Consider the following 14,003-nt stretch of genomic DNA (forward strand, 5'->3'; position numbering starts at 1 on the left):
GCAAGGTGGTCTGACAAGTCATCCTGACAAACCAAATTCCTCAACATCAGCATTTTCCTGTCCCAGCATAAGATTCCTGGGGAAATTTCAATTCCCTTTTCAGTATCATATAGTCAAAAGGAGGAGTATGCATGTATTTTGTCTTAGTTAGGGTTTCTATTGCTGTGAAGAGACACCATGATTATGGCAACTCTGAAAAAAACTTTTAATTAGGTTGGTTTACATTTTCAGAGGTTCAGTCCATTATCATTATGGTGTGACATGGTGGTATGCAGGCAGACATGGTGCTGGAGGAGTAACTGAGTGCCCTACATCTTCACTTGCTGGTAACGTCAGGCACTGGGTTTGGCTTGTTCATATATGAGATCTCAAAGCCTGCCTCCACAGTGACACACTTCCCCCAACAAGACCACGCCTACTCCGACAAATTCACACCTCCTAAGAGGGGACATTCTCTTCCAAACCACCACACACTTATCTAGGATATCCTTCCCCCTCCTCTTTGGGATGATTTCAATAGCTGCTTGGTGTTATTAGCAATATGAATGTGAAAATCAACGCTACAGTGAGAAACCACTCACACTCACTAAGGATGTTTATCTATAATGATCATTTTTAAAAGGAGTAATAAATGTTGGTTAGGATGTGGAGAATGTGGGAATGTAAAATGGTGGTATTGCTATTGTAAACCAGTTGGTGGCTTCTCAGAATATTAAACCTAGAATCCCACGTGCTGTGACAGTTCTACCTCCAGTTGTAAATACAGAAGACTGCAAACAGAGATTTGGCCAGTTTGAAAAACTGTGCTCATAGCAGCATTGTTAATAGCTGCCAAAGGTAAAGAAATGCGAAGCCAGGTGAGGGGGTGCATACCTATGATCTTTGTACTCAAGAGGCTGAGGTAGGAAGATCATGAGAGATCCTGTCACAAAGTGAAAAAAAGCAAAGAAAGAAAGGAAGAGAGAGAGGAAGGAAGGAAGGAAGAAAGAAAGGAAGGAAGGAAGGAAGGAAGATTGTATGATAATCTTTTTGTACATGGTGAAGATGTGTCTCTGCCTAAAGCGCCTTCTGATTGGTTTAATAAAGAGCTGAATGGCCCATAGCTAGGCAGGAGAGAGTAGGCGGGACTTCTGGGGAGAGGGAGGAACTCAGGAAGAATCTGAGGCATGCAGAATTAAGTCAGTCAGATTCAGGAGTCTGATGGAGTGAGAGGTAACAAGCCATGTGGTAGGACATAGATTAATATAAATGGGTCAATTTAAGTTATAAGAGCTAGTTGTGAACAAGCCTAAAAGAAAGGCCAAGCATTCATAATTATTAAGAAGTTTTAGCCAGAGGTTGGTTCCAGCACTCGGGAGGCAGAGGCAGGCAGATCTCTGGGAGTTCGAGGCCAGACTTGTCTACAGAGCTGGTTCCAAGACAGGATCCAAAGCAGTACAGAGAAACCCTGTCTCAAAAAAAAAAAAAAAAAAAAAAAAAAAAGTTTCCACCTCATTATTTGGGAACTGTCTGTCCAAAGAAAGTCCAACTAGAAAGAGAGAGAAAATCAAAGTATTTCCAACAGATGAATGAATGAATGAATAAAATGTTGTATATAAATACAGTGGAATACTATTCAACTGTTTCAAGGAACAAAATGTAAATATATGCCACAACATGGATGGGTTCGACTTAGAGTTTCTATTTCTGTGATAAAACACAGTTACCAAGAGCAACTTGAGGATAAAAAGGTTTATGTTGCTTACACTTCCAGGTAACAATCCATTACTAAGGGAAGTCAGGGAAGGAACTCAAGAGCAGAAATCTGGAGGAAGGAGCTGATGTAGAGGCCATGAAAGGGTGCTTCTTACTGGCTTGTTCCCCACAGATTGCTCAGTCTGCTTTATTATAGCACCCAGGACCACCAGCCTGGGAAGGCACCAACCACAATGCAATTGACCTTCCCCCATCAGTCACTATATAAGAAAATACCCTACATGCCTGCCTACAACTATATCTTATGGAGGTATTTTCTCAATGGAGATTTCTCCTCTGAGATGACTATAACTTGTGTCAAATTGACATAAAACTGGCCAGCACAATTGACCCCTTGTCAATTTAACACACAAGCACATCACTTCTAAGCCACAACCTTACCTTTCTTGTTTATCTCCAAGATCACATATTAATATCAACATCTCAATATAAAACATTTTACAAACTTAAAAAGTCCCACAGTCTTACAAAATCAAATGCTTTAAAAGTTGTATCTTTAAAAATATCCAGTTTTTTAAAAATCCAAAGTCTCTGTAAAACTTCAAAATCTCTTTAAAAGTTCATAGACTCTCAACTATGGGCTCCTGTAAATAAAAAAATAAATACTTTCTTACTTCAGGAAGGAAGAAGCAGGACAGACACAATCTAAATGAAGCAAAACCAAACTTTAACTGTGTCAGTATCTCAGTGTCCAATATCTAGGATCCATTCAGGATCTTCTGAGCTCCTCTAAGTGCTTGGACAGCCATACACAGCACACGAAGTGTGTTATTTAGGCTTAGGCTGGCTCAGCTCCACAAGTGCTGTTGTCCTTGGTGGTTGTATTAGTCAGGGTTCTCTAGAGTGACAACAACAAATCTCGATAGATGGATGGATGGATGGATGGATGGACGGACGGACGGACGGACAGACAGACAGACAGAGAGAGAGACAGATAGATAGGGAATTTGTTGGAATGACTTACATGCTACAGTCCAAAAATGGCTGGCTGTGAACGAAAAGTCCAAGGATATAGTAGTTGCCCAGTCCCATGATGCTGTGTGTTTCAGCTGCTCTTCTGTGTGTTCTGGAATCCTGAGGAAGTAGGCTCCAAGGCCAGTGAAGGAAAGGACATGCTGAGGGCAAGCAGGGGAAGAACAGACCCTTGCATCTTCAATTGTCCTTATATAGGCTTCAGCAGAAGGTGTGGCCCAGATTAAAGGTGTGTCTTCCCTCCTCAAGATCTGAATTAAAGGTGTGTGTCATCCCACCTCAAGACCTGGGTCACAGGCATCTTGTCTTCCTGCCTCAAGATTTGGATCACAAGTGTGCCCTCCATTTCTGGATTGTAGTTAATTCCAGACATAGTCAAGTTGACAACCAAGAATAACCATTACAGTGGTCATTGTATGGGCATCTCCAACATGCTGGGGTCTCCTGCTACATCTGGGCTGCACTTTTAGCAATAGCCTTTTCATGGTGCCAAGCCTTAATTTCTCTTCATGATTCTTTTAATCCTGGTCCTCCAATGGCTACTGAGGCTGCACCTTTATCAATGGTCTCTTTTACCCTCTCATAGTGTCAGCCAAGCCTCAGCTGCTGTCCATGACTTGTTTTGTTTTGGTTTTCAAGACAGAGTTACTCTGTGCAGCTCTGGCTGTCCTGGAACTCACTCTGTAGACCATGCTGGCCTTGAATTGACAGAGATCCCATCTTTCTCTGCCTCCCAGGTGCTGAGATTAAAGACATGTGCTACCATGCCTGATTTCTCTATGACCTAATGCCTTCAAAACCTATATACCACATGGGAGACTCTTAAACATGACCAAAGTTCCAAAGTCTTTCAACAACCCTCCCATAAATAACACAGTCAAATCTGTCACAGTAATACCCCACTCCTGGTACCAGTTTCTTCTTGACATGAAGTTTGAGGTAGCTGCACTGAGATGTTAGGTATAGAGGTGAATGTGTGGGTCTGGAACTCAGTTCTGTACTAGAGAGTCACACCAGTGTGTAGATGGTCCTTTTGGTTGCTACGAGTAAGGTAGACATACTATCCACCCTAAGAAACATGGATCTCAGATGGTGCAGACTCCAAGGAAAAGAGGAAACCGAGTGTGGTGTTGTGGAAGCTGCTTCTACACAGGGAACAGCAGTGATCTTACTTTTGACTGCTAGTAACTCTCAAATGGGGTCAGATCAGTGGGTGCCTAATTCCTGCTGAGAAAGTGAGCAGACACCATAGCTAAGATTTATGTCTTTAAACAGAACCTTTTCAACAATACACTGTATGTACAGATTAGCCTGCATAGCAACATTGCTAAGTAATAAGCCAATCTGACCTTAACAGGTGGGAAATTAATCTAAAAAGATTACAGCCGAGGGAAAGGGACTGTTGCAAAGGGGAGGTGGACCATTGCAACAGAGAGAATACCACAAGCATCAGATTGATGAGGAGTTAGGCAGAAAGGGGTTCTCTCAAAAATGAAGAAACAGCTGGAAAGAGCAGGGTGTAAAGAAATAGGACAAAGGACTTAATGGGATAGTACATCAGAAGGTCTCACTCGGAGCCTAGTCTGTTTTCAGGAGAGGCTGTGTGCTGGCCAGTCTGGGGGTGGTCAACTTGCAGGGATGGGGGACCTGAAGAAAGGAGAAGCGCTAACCAGAATTTGGCTGACAAGCAGTTTAGTTTGTCAGTAGAATAGTTGAAGGAGCAGTTCTGCCCACCGGTCATGAGACCAAGAGAGGGAATTTGCTGAGTCTGGGTGGGTTTGCTTTTGTATCGCTTTTTCCCACTGTTGTGACAAATGCCTGATATAAATCAATTTAAGGGAGGAAGGGTGGAGTTTTTTTATTCAAAAGTTTGAGGGTGCAGTCCATCTCAGCAGGGAATGCATGGTGCAGGAGTGTGGAGAGGATTGGTCACATTGTGTTCACAACCAGGAAGCTCAGAGGAGCTGGGACGCTAGTGTTCACCCATTCACTTTCTCTGTTTTATTTGGTCTGGTACCCCCAGCTCACTGAATGGTGCCATCCACATTCAGCATGGATCTTCTCACAGCAGCTGAACCTCTCCGGAAAGACATTCGCTGGCATATCCCTAGGTTTGTCGCCTAGGTCAAAATGATACCCAAACACATTACCTTTACTCCAGCCAAGTTGGCGATCAAGATCAACTATCACAGCCTTTCTGTGTCCTAGTTCAGTCACACAGGAGAGAGAGATTCTTTATGGTAAGCTGTTTTCCAGAATACAAGAAAAGGTGGGTAAGGAAGAGGAAGATTCCTTTAGCTCTCACACTGCTTCCCAGCTGTATCAAAGGATACAGCTAAACTCTAACATTGTCAACACACTCTGTGATGGGACTTGTATCCCTTCAGTCTGGGTGACAACTTTACCTACTGAGTCAGCACAGGCTTTAGTCCAGGGCTTGCAGGCCCACCCTGTTTTTCTTGAATGCTTAAAACTTTAGGTTTGTTTTTGTTTGCCTTCTTTAGCACCTTCCCCTCTTCCCTATTTCTATTTCAATGTCTTCCCTTCTTTTTATTTGCTTAACAAATACAAAAGAAATTCTGATATTAAAAATTTAGATTTTTACTTTATCTTATGTATATGACCTAAATACACATGTGTATCACACCAGTCTGGGAAGAAGAGGCATCAGGTCCCCTAGAACTAGAGTTACAAATGGTTGTGGGCCACCATGTACAAGCTGGAAATTGAACCTGGATCCACTGGAAGAAGAGCCAGAACCATGCTTCTCTGTTAAGCCATTTCTCCAGCCCTCTTGACTCTTCCTGTGAAGAGGTTCCCATGCCTGGCTTACTGGGAGCCTGGCTTACACTCTGAAGTCTACCCTAAAGGCCCAGTCTCGGACTGAAGGCAATGAATTTGCCTTTTGGAGGGAGGGTTGTGTCTCATGGACAGAACTCAGCTCCCATTAGTGTTCTGTTCCCAAAGGGCTTTGCTTTGATTTGTAATTTGTGTTAAGAAGCCCTCATCAAGAATATCAATATCAAGAATATCCAATATCAAGGATATTGAATCTAAAAATCCAGATTTCTACCATGCCTTAAAAAATGTACTCTCCAACAATTCTGCACTGTATGTATTGTATGTCATCCAAGCTAGTTAACAAAGTCCCAGACAATGAAGTGTGATACTGAAAACTTGCTTATGAAAATAGCTATCTTTGGATGCTGTTGCTTTCATATGGCCAATGTGAGGGGCTCTCCATCTCTACTCATCACTATTCACCTGAGCTATTCAGTCACTCACATTGTCTGTGTGTAGATCCATTTCCTGCAGCCAGCCATTTTCTCTGGTACCAGCACCACTAAGCAAAGGGGGATCTGCTTTCAGATGTTTTGTTAGTCATGACACCAGTTGGAGGAAATTGCGTACTGTTTATGCTGCCTCATCTTATGATATCTGGATGTCATTAACTTAAGGCCTTCTGTGTCCATAAACGCTTACCTGGGCATCCTATTGTTTGTACAAGTGTACTGCTTCGTGACCAACTTAGAAGTCATAAAACGTGAAGACACATGCTTGCTACCTCCTGCACATCAGGAGAGGCTGCTGGGAGTCACTAGTGGGTTGGAGAGGCCCCAGAGAACATTCCCTGACTCCTTTTCTTCAGGACACAAAGCTTGGGGCATAGACTTAATTCCTGTAGTTCAAGCATTTGAAACATGAAGTCTCCTTGATCTCTGAGGTGTTTCTGGTTTCCCTTCTGTAGGGATGAGCTCCTTCCTGGTGTCTCCATAGCTTCCTGGGTCTGTTCCTGTTCTCACTCACCACAGGGTACTATATTGCATGCTACTGTGCTCCTCTTATAGGAGGCCCATGACCAATGCCCCAAGCATAGTCAACCTTTGAGGAAAGGTTCAGGGACCCAGCATATAGCCCCCTTCATTCCCACATTAACCTTTCCCCAGAGCAGGGTCTGGGAGAAGCTTGAAACCTTGACAGCCTTAGATATCCTATGGCAAAACTCAGCACATCAATTCTCCAGTGACATTTAGTGCTCCTGGGCTCTGCCTTCTCTCACTGTCCTCTAAGTAGCCCCCTATCTCTTGATCACAAAGTCCCTCAACCACTATTGCCTCACAGAGGGTTATATAGACAGCCCGTCTCTTCTGTGGTCTCCTGGGAACGGACCTAAAAAACGTCAATCAATTCATTTAGCTAGTTGGTGTTCTGCTATCTCTGTGTTGTTTCCCAGTGCCCATTCAAATGGCAGTATTTACTCACCCCAGCCTGAATGGCAGCTTCCTCCAGGATTTTACACAAGTGAGTGCATAACCTTTGGCCGCTGGCAAAGAATATAGTTACACCCTTTCTCTCTATCCAAGGGCCGAGCTTTACTGGGGAAGTTTCCTAGATAACTTCAAGATTTGGGCTTGTGAAGTACAAGCCAGCTCTGCCAAGTGGAAGGTCTGCTGGGTACTGGCTGTGTCTTCTCAGCTTTCACAGAGCTCCCCCTGCTCTGTCTTGGTGTCTACAGGATGTTTGTTTTTGATTATGTGAGTATTTGTGTGGTATGATTTCTGACGCTAATTCAATTCTACTTACCCATTCTCCAATCTGTTTATTCATGTTTGAAATTGCTTTGACAAAATTTTCATTTGCAGTTAATGTTAAGAGCCACAGACAGTTTTATACATTATATATCATGTATTGTAAACATATATGTTAATACAAACTTTTCATTGGCCATAACACATACACAGGGAAGTATATAAATCATATCTGTAAAAGAGCCATTCATATCATGAACACTGGAGTCAGATAGACCATTCCCATTCTCAGAGCACTCACCTCATGCCTTCTTCCCTTTCCAGTTTTGTTCTTTAGACCTCACTGATGACTTACAGCAAAATCGTACATTCATTTTCTTGTTTTCAAATTGCTAGATAAAATTTTATCTACTTACCTGTACAGCATATTGCTTTGAAGTATATTTACAATGTGGAAGGACTAGATATAGCTAATTAACATGAGCATTATTTTACATAATCATCACACTTGTTTGCTTTTGCTCTTCATATAGATGGAACCATATTATGTACCCCCTCACATTTGCAATTCTTCTGCCATACATTACATTTTTAAAGATTAATTTGCACTGTTGTGTTAGTTGTAGTTCGTCCATGTTTTTTGCTGTATAGTATTCTGTTGTGCACTTAACCCAAAATTTATTCAACTACCTTAATTGGGTTGCTTCTAGCTATCTTCCTTACTAATAGATTTGCTATGAATAGTCTAGTTCAGGTCTTTCAGTGATTATGAGCATTTGTTGTTAAAGAATGGAATGAAACATTGATGTTTCATTAGTCAGTATTATTCAGCACTGTTTCCAACTCTCAGCACCAGGATGTCAAGTTAAGGGCCCATCTTCACCATCATGAAATCAACTGCCTTCTCCTTTGTCCACGCTGGTATGCATCACGTTCTGCACTTGTCCAGTAACAGTAAATGAGTTCTTTGCTGTATACGTATTGGCTTGTGCTGTCTTCTGTGGATGATTCATTCAAGTCTTTTTGCCATTTTTTTTTTTTCTCCTACAGGGCTTCTTTTTTTAATGTAATGCATTTTTCAGTGCCTTTAAAAGCAAGTTCTTTGTTTTTATTTTTATCTGTATGCATATTTTACCTGCATGTATGCCTGTACATCACATATGTGACATGCCTGTGGAGGCAGAAGAGGGCATTAGAGCCCCTAGAACTGGAGTTACGGATGATTATGAACTGACATGTCAGTGCTGGGAACCAAACCTAGGTTCTCTTCAAGATTAGTAAGACCTTTTAACCGAGCCAACTTTCCAGCCCTTAGTATAATAGTTTTATATACAGATTATAGTTCTAACATGTATTGTCTATCTGTAGATCTCATATATGTGTGAATGCATGCATCTGTGAATACATATGTAAACATATATATCTGACTTTTTCTCTCAACCTGCAACTTAACTTTTCATTTTCCTAACAAAATCTTTTAAGTGAACAGAAGTCTTCACTTATTTATGTTTCCTTATGGTTAACTCCTTGTGCATTCTATTTAAGAATGTTTTTCTGGCTCTAAGAAAAATATTTAAAAAAAACCATGAAGATGTTTTCCTGTTTTATTTAAAACTGACTTATGTATGGTGTAAGGTAAGGATCAGGCTTAACTTTTTAAACCATATGTTTTGCAGCAATTTCTTCCAAATTGAATAATTTATTTTTATTTTTAAAGATTTATTTTCTTCTTAATTATGTGTGTAAATATGTGGGTATGTGCACATGTTGGAGGGAGCAGGTGTTGGAGGAGGCCAGAAGAGGTCACAGGATCCCTTGGAGCTGTAGTTACAAGCAATTGGCAGTTGCCTGATGTGGGTGCTGGGAACTGAACTCAGGTCCGTTGTAAAAGCAGTATGCATTCTCAACCACTGAGCTATCTCTCCAATTTCCTCCAAATTGAAATATTCCACCCTGGAGGAACCCCAAATCTCTGACAGTTCTGAAGGAAGACTTTTAAAGATTCAGACAGTAAACAACTCCCAAGTCTCAAGAAGTCCCTGAAACTTACCAGGTGCACAAGGCCTCTCCCTCCTCAAGGCTGTCCAGGAGAGGGAACTCTGACCTTCCGAGCTGCCTGTGAGTTGTGCAGAGAGCTCCAGGAGTCTTGCTTTCATGAGTCATCACCCATGCTGGGTGGGCTTTGGTGATGCAGCTGCCTTTGCGTTGTCTGTGCTCCTGTAAGTAACCCCTTCCCACGCTCCTCTAAGTGACTCCCTAAACTCACTGGTTCACTGAGTTGGACTTGGTGGTATTGTTATTTTTGTCTGTCATTGGTTCCCTATCTGCAGTGAGTAGCAGGGATGAGTATCATGTTTTCCCGGGGGGGGGGGGAACTCATACAATATTATTTTATTCATTTGATCCAGAACTAGTTATTGAACAGACCACACTGAATCCTCTGCTGTTAACCACAGGACTGTGCGTGTTTTCATGTATTTCTGGGGCACGCTTGAGAAGCAGTTAATAGTTAAACTTAGTCTCTGTTGGCATTTGAATTCTTTTCTCAAGTAGCACTTATTATAATCTCTATTATCAAGGCATCATTTCATCTGAGTCACTTCATTTTAAACGTCAACCATCCCTGTAATACAGAAACTCATATCAACCCATTGCATTGGTAAGGAAATTAAGACTTAGAGAGTGAAATGACTTGCCAACGTTGCCTAGCTTGTGAGTGTCAGGAACAAGCTTCCAGGGAAATTCTAGTTGACTCTGAAGTCAGAGAAGCTTTTGATAGGGGAAGACAGTGATGATATTATGTTCATAGGAGAGAGATGGAGAGGAGAAAGTCTCTATAAGAACACAGGCTGCAGAGATGGTTCAGTGGTAAAGAGCAGGTAGTGCTCCTGCAGTGTCCCTGCAGTACTCCTGTAGAGCTCCTGTAGTGCTCCTGGCTTTGATTCCCAGTAGGTACAAGGCAGGTCACAACTGTATGTAGCTCCAGTTGCAAGTGTGCTGCCCTCTTCTGGCCTCTCTGAGCACTGAATGCATGTGATGTACAAACATACATGGAGGCAAAACAATCACTTGCATAAAATAAAAAATGAGTTAAAAATCTTTAGAGGAGAATAAAGAGATAGAAATGTCTACACCAAAGATTGAAAATATCAGTTTTATACAGAAGAGGTCTTTTTAATATTTTTGTGTGCTTTGCTAGATTTTCAAATCCCCCCAAAGCAAATTTATCTTTTTGATAAGGAAGTATGCTTACAATCCTTCAGCTTTTCAGCTTTAGATACACCTTCCCTTCATCTAGCCCCTACCTTGTATACCCAATTGACTACAACTTTTACCATTACTTCTTCAACTATTAAATTACTTCTTAGTTTCCAACACTGCCCTCCATCTGTCCTGATGAACTTCCCACTGTCCCTCCTGCCTCCAGCCATTCCTGTCTTTTGTAGTCTGTTAAAGGGATGATATAATATTAAAACGCTACACATAATGTCTCCTTTCCAAAGCAACAGTGAACACTTATTACACCTTACTGTGAGCCAGGAACGACACCGGACCCTTTAAATGCAGCATCTAAGCTGATTTTCCCATCCCTGCCCAGCCAAAATACCACCCTGTATTTTATAACTCTCCTTTAGCACTAAACAAATGCCAAAGCCTAGCATTCATGAACATTCTAAATCAGCCCTCAAGTCCTCTCAGTGGCCTTTCCTTCACTACTCCTTTTCAAGCATTCTGCATTCATAGTCAGTATTAAAACAGAACTTGATATTTTACCACCATCATTATTCATCTTCTCTTGTCATTATCCCATATCTACCAAAGCCTTTTTTTGTTCCTTTGGGTTACATAACCTCAATGAACATTTACATTTTTGTAAACATCAACAACACATCTCAAAGCCTGGGACCCATAGGCTTCCATATACCATATACTTATGGTATATAATAAAATACATTAGTTTTATTGTTTTATAGACTCTGTCTTTCTACCTAACCTGTCTTTCAGATAAAGGAGTGGTTTTTACATATCTGTATTCCCAATGACTGCTTCTCCCAGAGCAAGTACTTAACCGGTGTTTGTATCTTTTAATATTGAATTGTAATTGCTTACTTGAGATTCTGCCATCAGGTGGGTTTTCTGTCCCGTGTTGTTTCAAGTTCAGATTGTATGATGTATTTATAGTGTATATTTTGTATTTACTGTCTGCAGTAGCTACCGACCTCAAAGAAAAACAGGAAAGCCTTGATTGAATGGAAAATAGAAACACCTATCAAATCAGAAGCTACTTCCCATTGAATCATGAGCTGAGGGATAGGGGCCAAACTGTGTAGAAAGGAAAGTGCTCCCCAGTTTCAAACTGTTATCGGGTTGCAGCGTCTGGATCTGTGCTTCTTTCTCTCATGTGTAAAACAAAGCATGTGTTGGAGAGGTGGTATCTTATACCTGTATTGCTGTTCAGAGACACCATGAGTAAGGCAACGTATAAAAAAAGAAATCATTTCACTGGGGGGCTTGCTTATAGCTTTGGATGGTAAGTTCATGGCCATCATGGTGGGGAGCTTGGGGGAAGACAAGTAGCTGAGAGCTCACATCTGATCTATAAGGTACAGGCACACCCCCTCCTAAAGGCCACACCCATTCCATCAAGGCCACACCTTTTAATCCTTCCCAAACATTTCAATAAATAGAGACCAACATATGAGTCTCTCTGGGTCCCCTTCTAATTCAAAAGCACCACCGTTGGCAAAGCTGTTGAAAGGCTTGCTATTGTTTCATAGGACCCAGTACCCACTGATGGCCCACACCACTCTGTATGTTATTCCAGCACTACCTACACAGGGTTCTGTCCTCCACGAATAATATAACACAGAGAAACACACACACACACACACACACACACACACACACACACACACACACACACACGTATGCATGCCAGGATATTTCTTTAAAATGGGCCTGCGGTGAAAGCCAGAGGCGTGTCAGTCCTATTCAACGAATGTTCTAGTAGCTCCTGTGATTTCAAAGACACCGTTGAGTGGGAAGGACAAGACGAATAAGCGCTGCTCCTAGAGGGAGACACGATCTGAACCCAGCGGAGAGGGGAGTGTAGGACAGACAATATGCAGGAGGAACTGGGGGCGGGGGGGGGCTTAAAATAATTTAATTTTGCCTTAACCTGTGGAATCTTTCCCATTCCTCATTTCTTCCTTTCCTCGCCAATTTCATTTCTTCAGCCTCCAGCACTGCATTTGGAACAGTATCTATTGTGTGGGTGGCGGTACGCGGAGAAGCTATTTTTGTTCTAATTATGAGCACTGTTTTCCTGGGGGAAGAGGAGGGTAATAAGGCAGATCTGAGCTGAGCCGCTTGCTAGGCGAGGATGCTCCGTGGAGGCGTTACTAAGGTTACTAGGGAGAAGACCGCAGGCGACAGGCAGGGCTTCTTCTATAGCAAGATATATTTTCCAATGAAGGACGTGGGCTGGGCTGCGGGCAGTGCCACACTGTACTACATACACGTTGGATTCCTTAGAGGGAAAGGGAGGTGGCCCAGGGGGGGAAACGAGGAACCAAATCAAGCAGCCTCCTCTTCCTCTCCCGGGCCTCTTCTCCCGCCTTCCTTGTTTTTCTCCCCGAGCCGTTCTGGCTGCAGCACCAGGTCGGAGAGCCGGAGAACGGTGCCTTGTAGATGTGACACGCCTCTGAGCCGGCCGGAAGCTGCTCCCAGCCGGTACCCGTAGGGCTCGGCGTGCGGCGTGCGGTGGCGGTGGCGCGGGTGGCAGCGCAGCGCGGCTCGGTAGGACCGGCGCGGACCTGCAGCGGCTCGCTGAGGCCGGGGGTCGTCGTTGCAGCTGCCACGACTCGTGGGGCGAACTTGCCAGACAGAGAGGAGCGGAAGGGAAGGGGTGTGTGAGGAGGGCCGTGGGCGTTTTGGGTGTTAGAGAGGACTTTGAGACGGGCTCCTCATGGAATTGGTTGTAATTTTTAGTTTGACAGATGCTCGTGGCAGCAGATGCTTCCCCATTCTCGAGATATTTCTTAACTCCCGTGGATTGATGGCTTGGTTTGAGTGAGGGCTTTTTAGTGAAGTAGCTCATGGGATTGGTGAAGCTGCCAGAGGAAAAATAAATGGGGGGGGGGGGAGTCGGAGCAGGGAAGTGGTGTCGGGGATGAGAGGTCAAGATGGTCTGCTAGTTCATACTTACAGGTTTATTTTACTGTGCCGGGTACCGGCTCATTTACTCCTGCGAGGTCAGGGCTTCTGTTAACTTTACATAAGTGGGAAGCCGAAGCGCACACAGGTTAAGGAACACCCCTTAAAAGGAAGGAAGGAAAAGAAAGACAAATGAAAAGAATCTGTGCCAGACCTTGGATTCTGCTAAAGCCCAAGGCTCCACACTATGGTTTCCCACCATCAAAATATGAAGAAAGTGAAGATGTGGAATTAGAGGGTAGTGTTTGAACAGCTGTGATAAGATGTTGCGAAGTCTTGGTGTGTTAGGCAGCGATAGATGTCAGCCAGGGAAGGTGGGAAACTGTGGCCTGCAAACCTATGCCTCCAAACGTGGCTGTGTCCTTCTATTTAGCCGTTGGTGAGAGAGGAAAGAAAACTGTGTACTCACACACCGAAGTTTTGAAACGGAATTACAGAGGCTCATAGATTTCAACAATTTGACATAGCCACCTCATTTAACAGATGATGGAAGCCACAAGAGATGGAATGGACGTAAGGAAGATAGTCAAG

This window comes from Phodopus roborovskii, unplaced genomic scaffold (genome assembly GCF_943737965.1).
Source record: "Phodopus roborovskii unplaced genomic scaffold, PHOROB, whole genome shotgun sequence".
Taxonomy (NCBI): domain Eukaryota; kingdom Metazoa; phylum Chordata; class Mammalia; order Rodentia; family Cricetidae; genus Phodopus; species Phodopus roborovskii.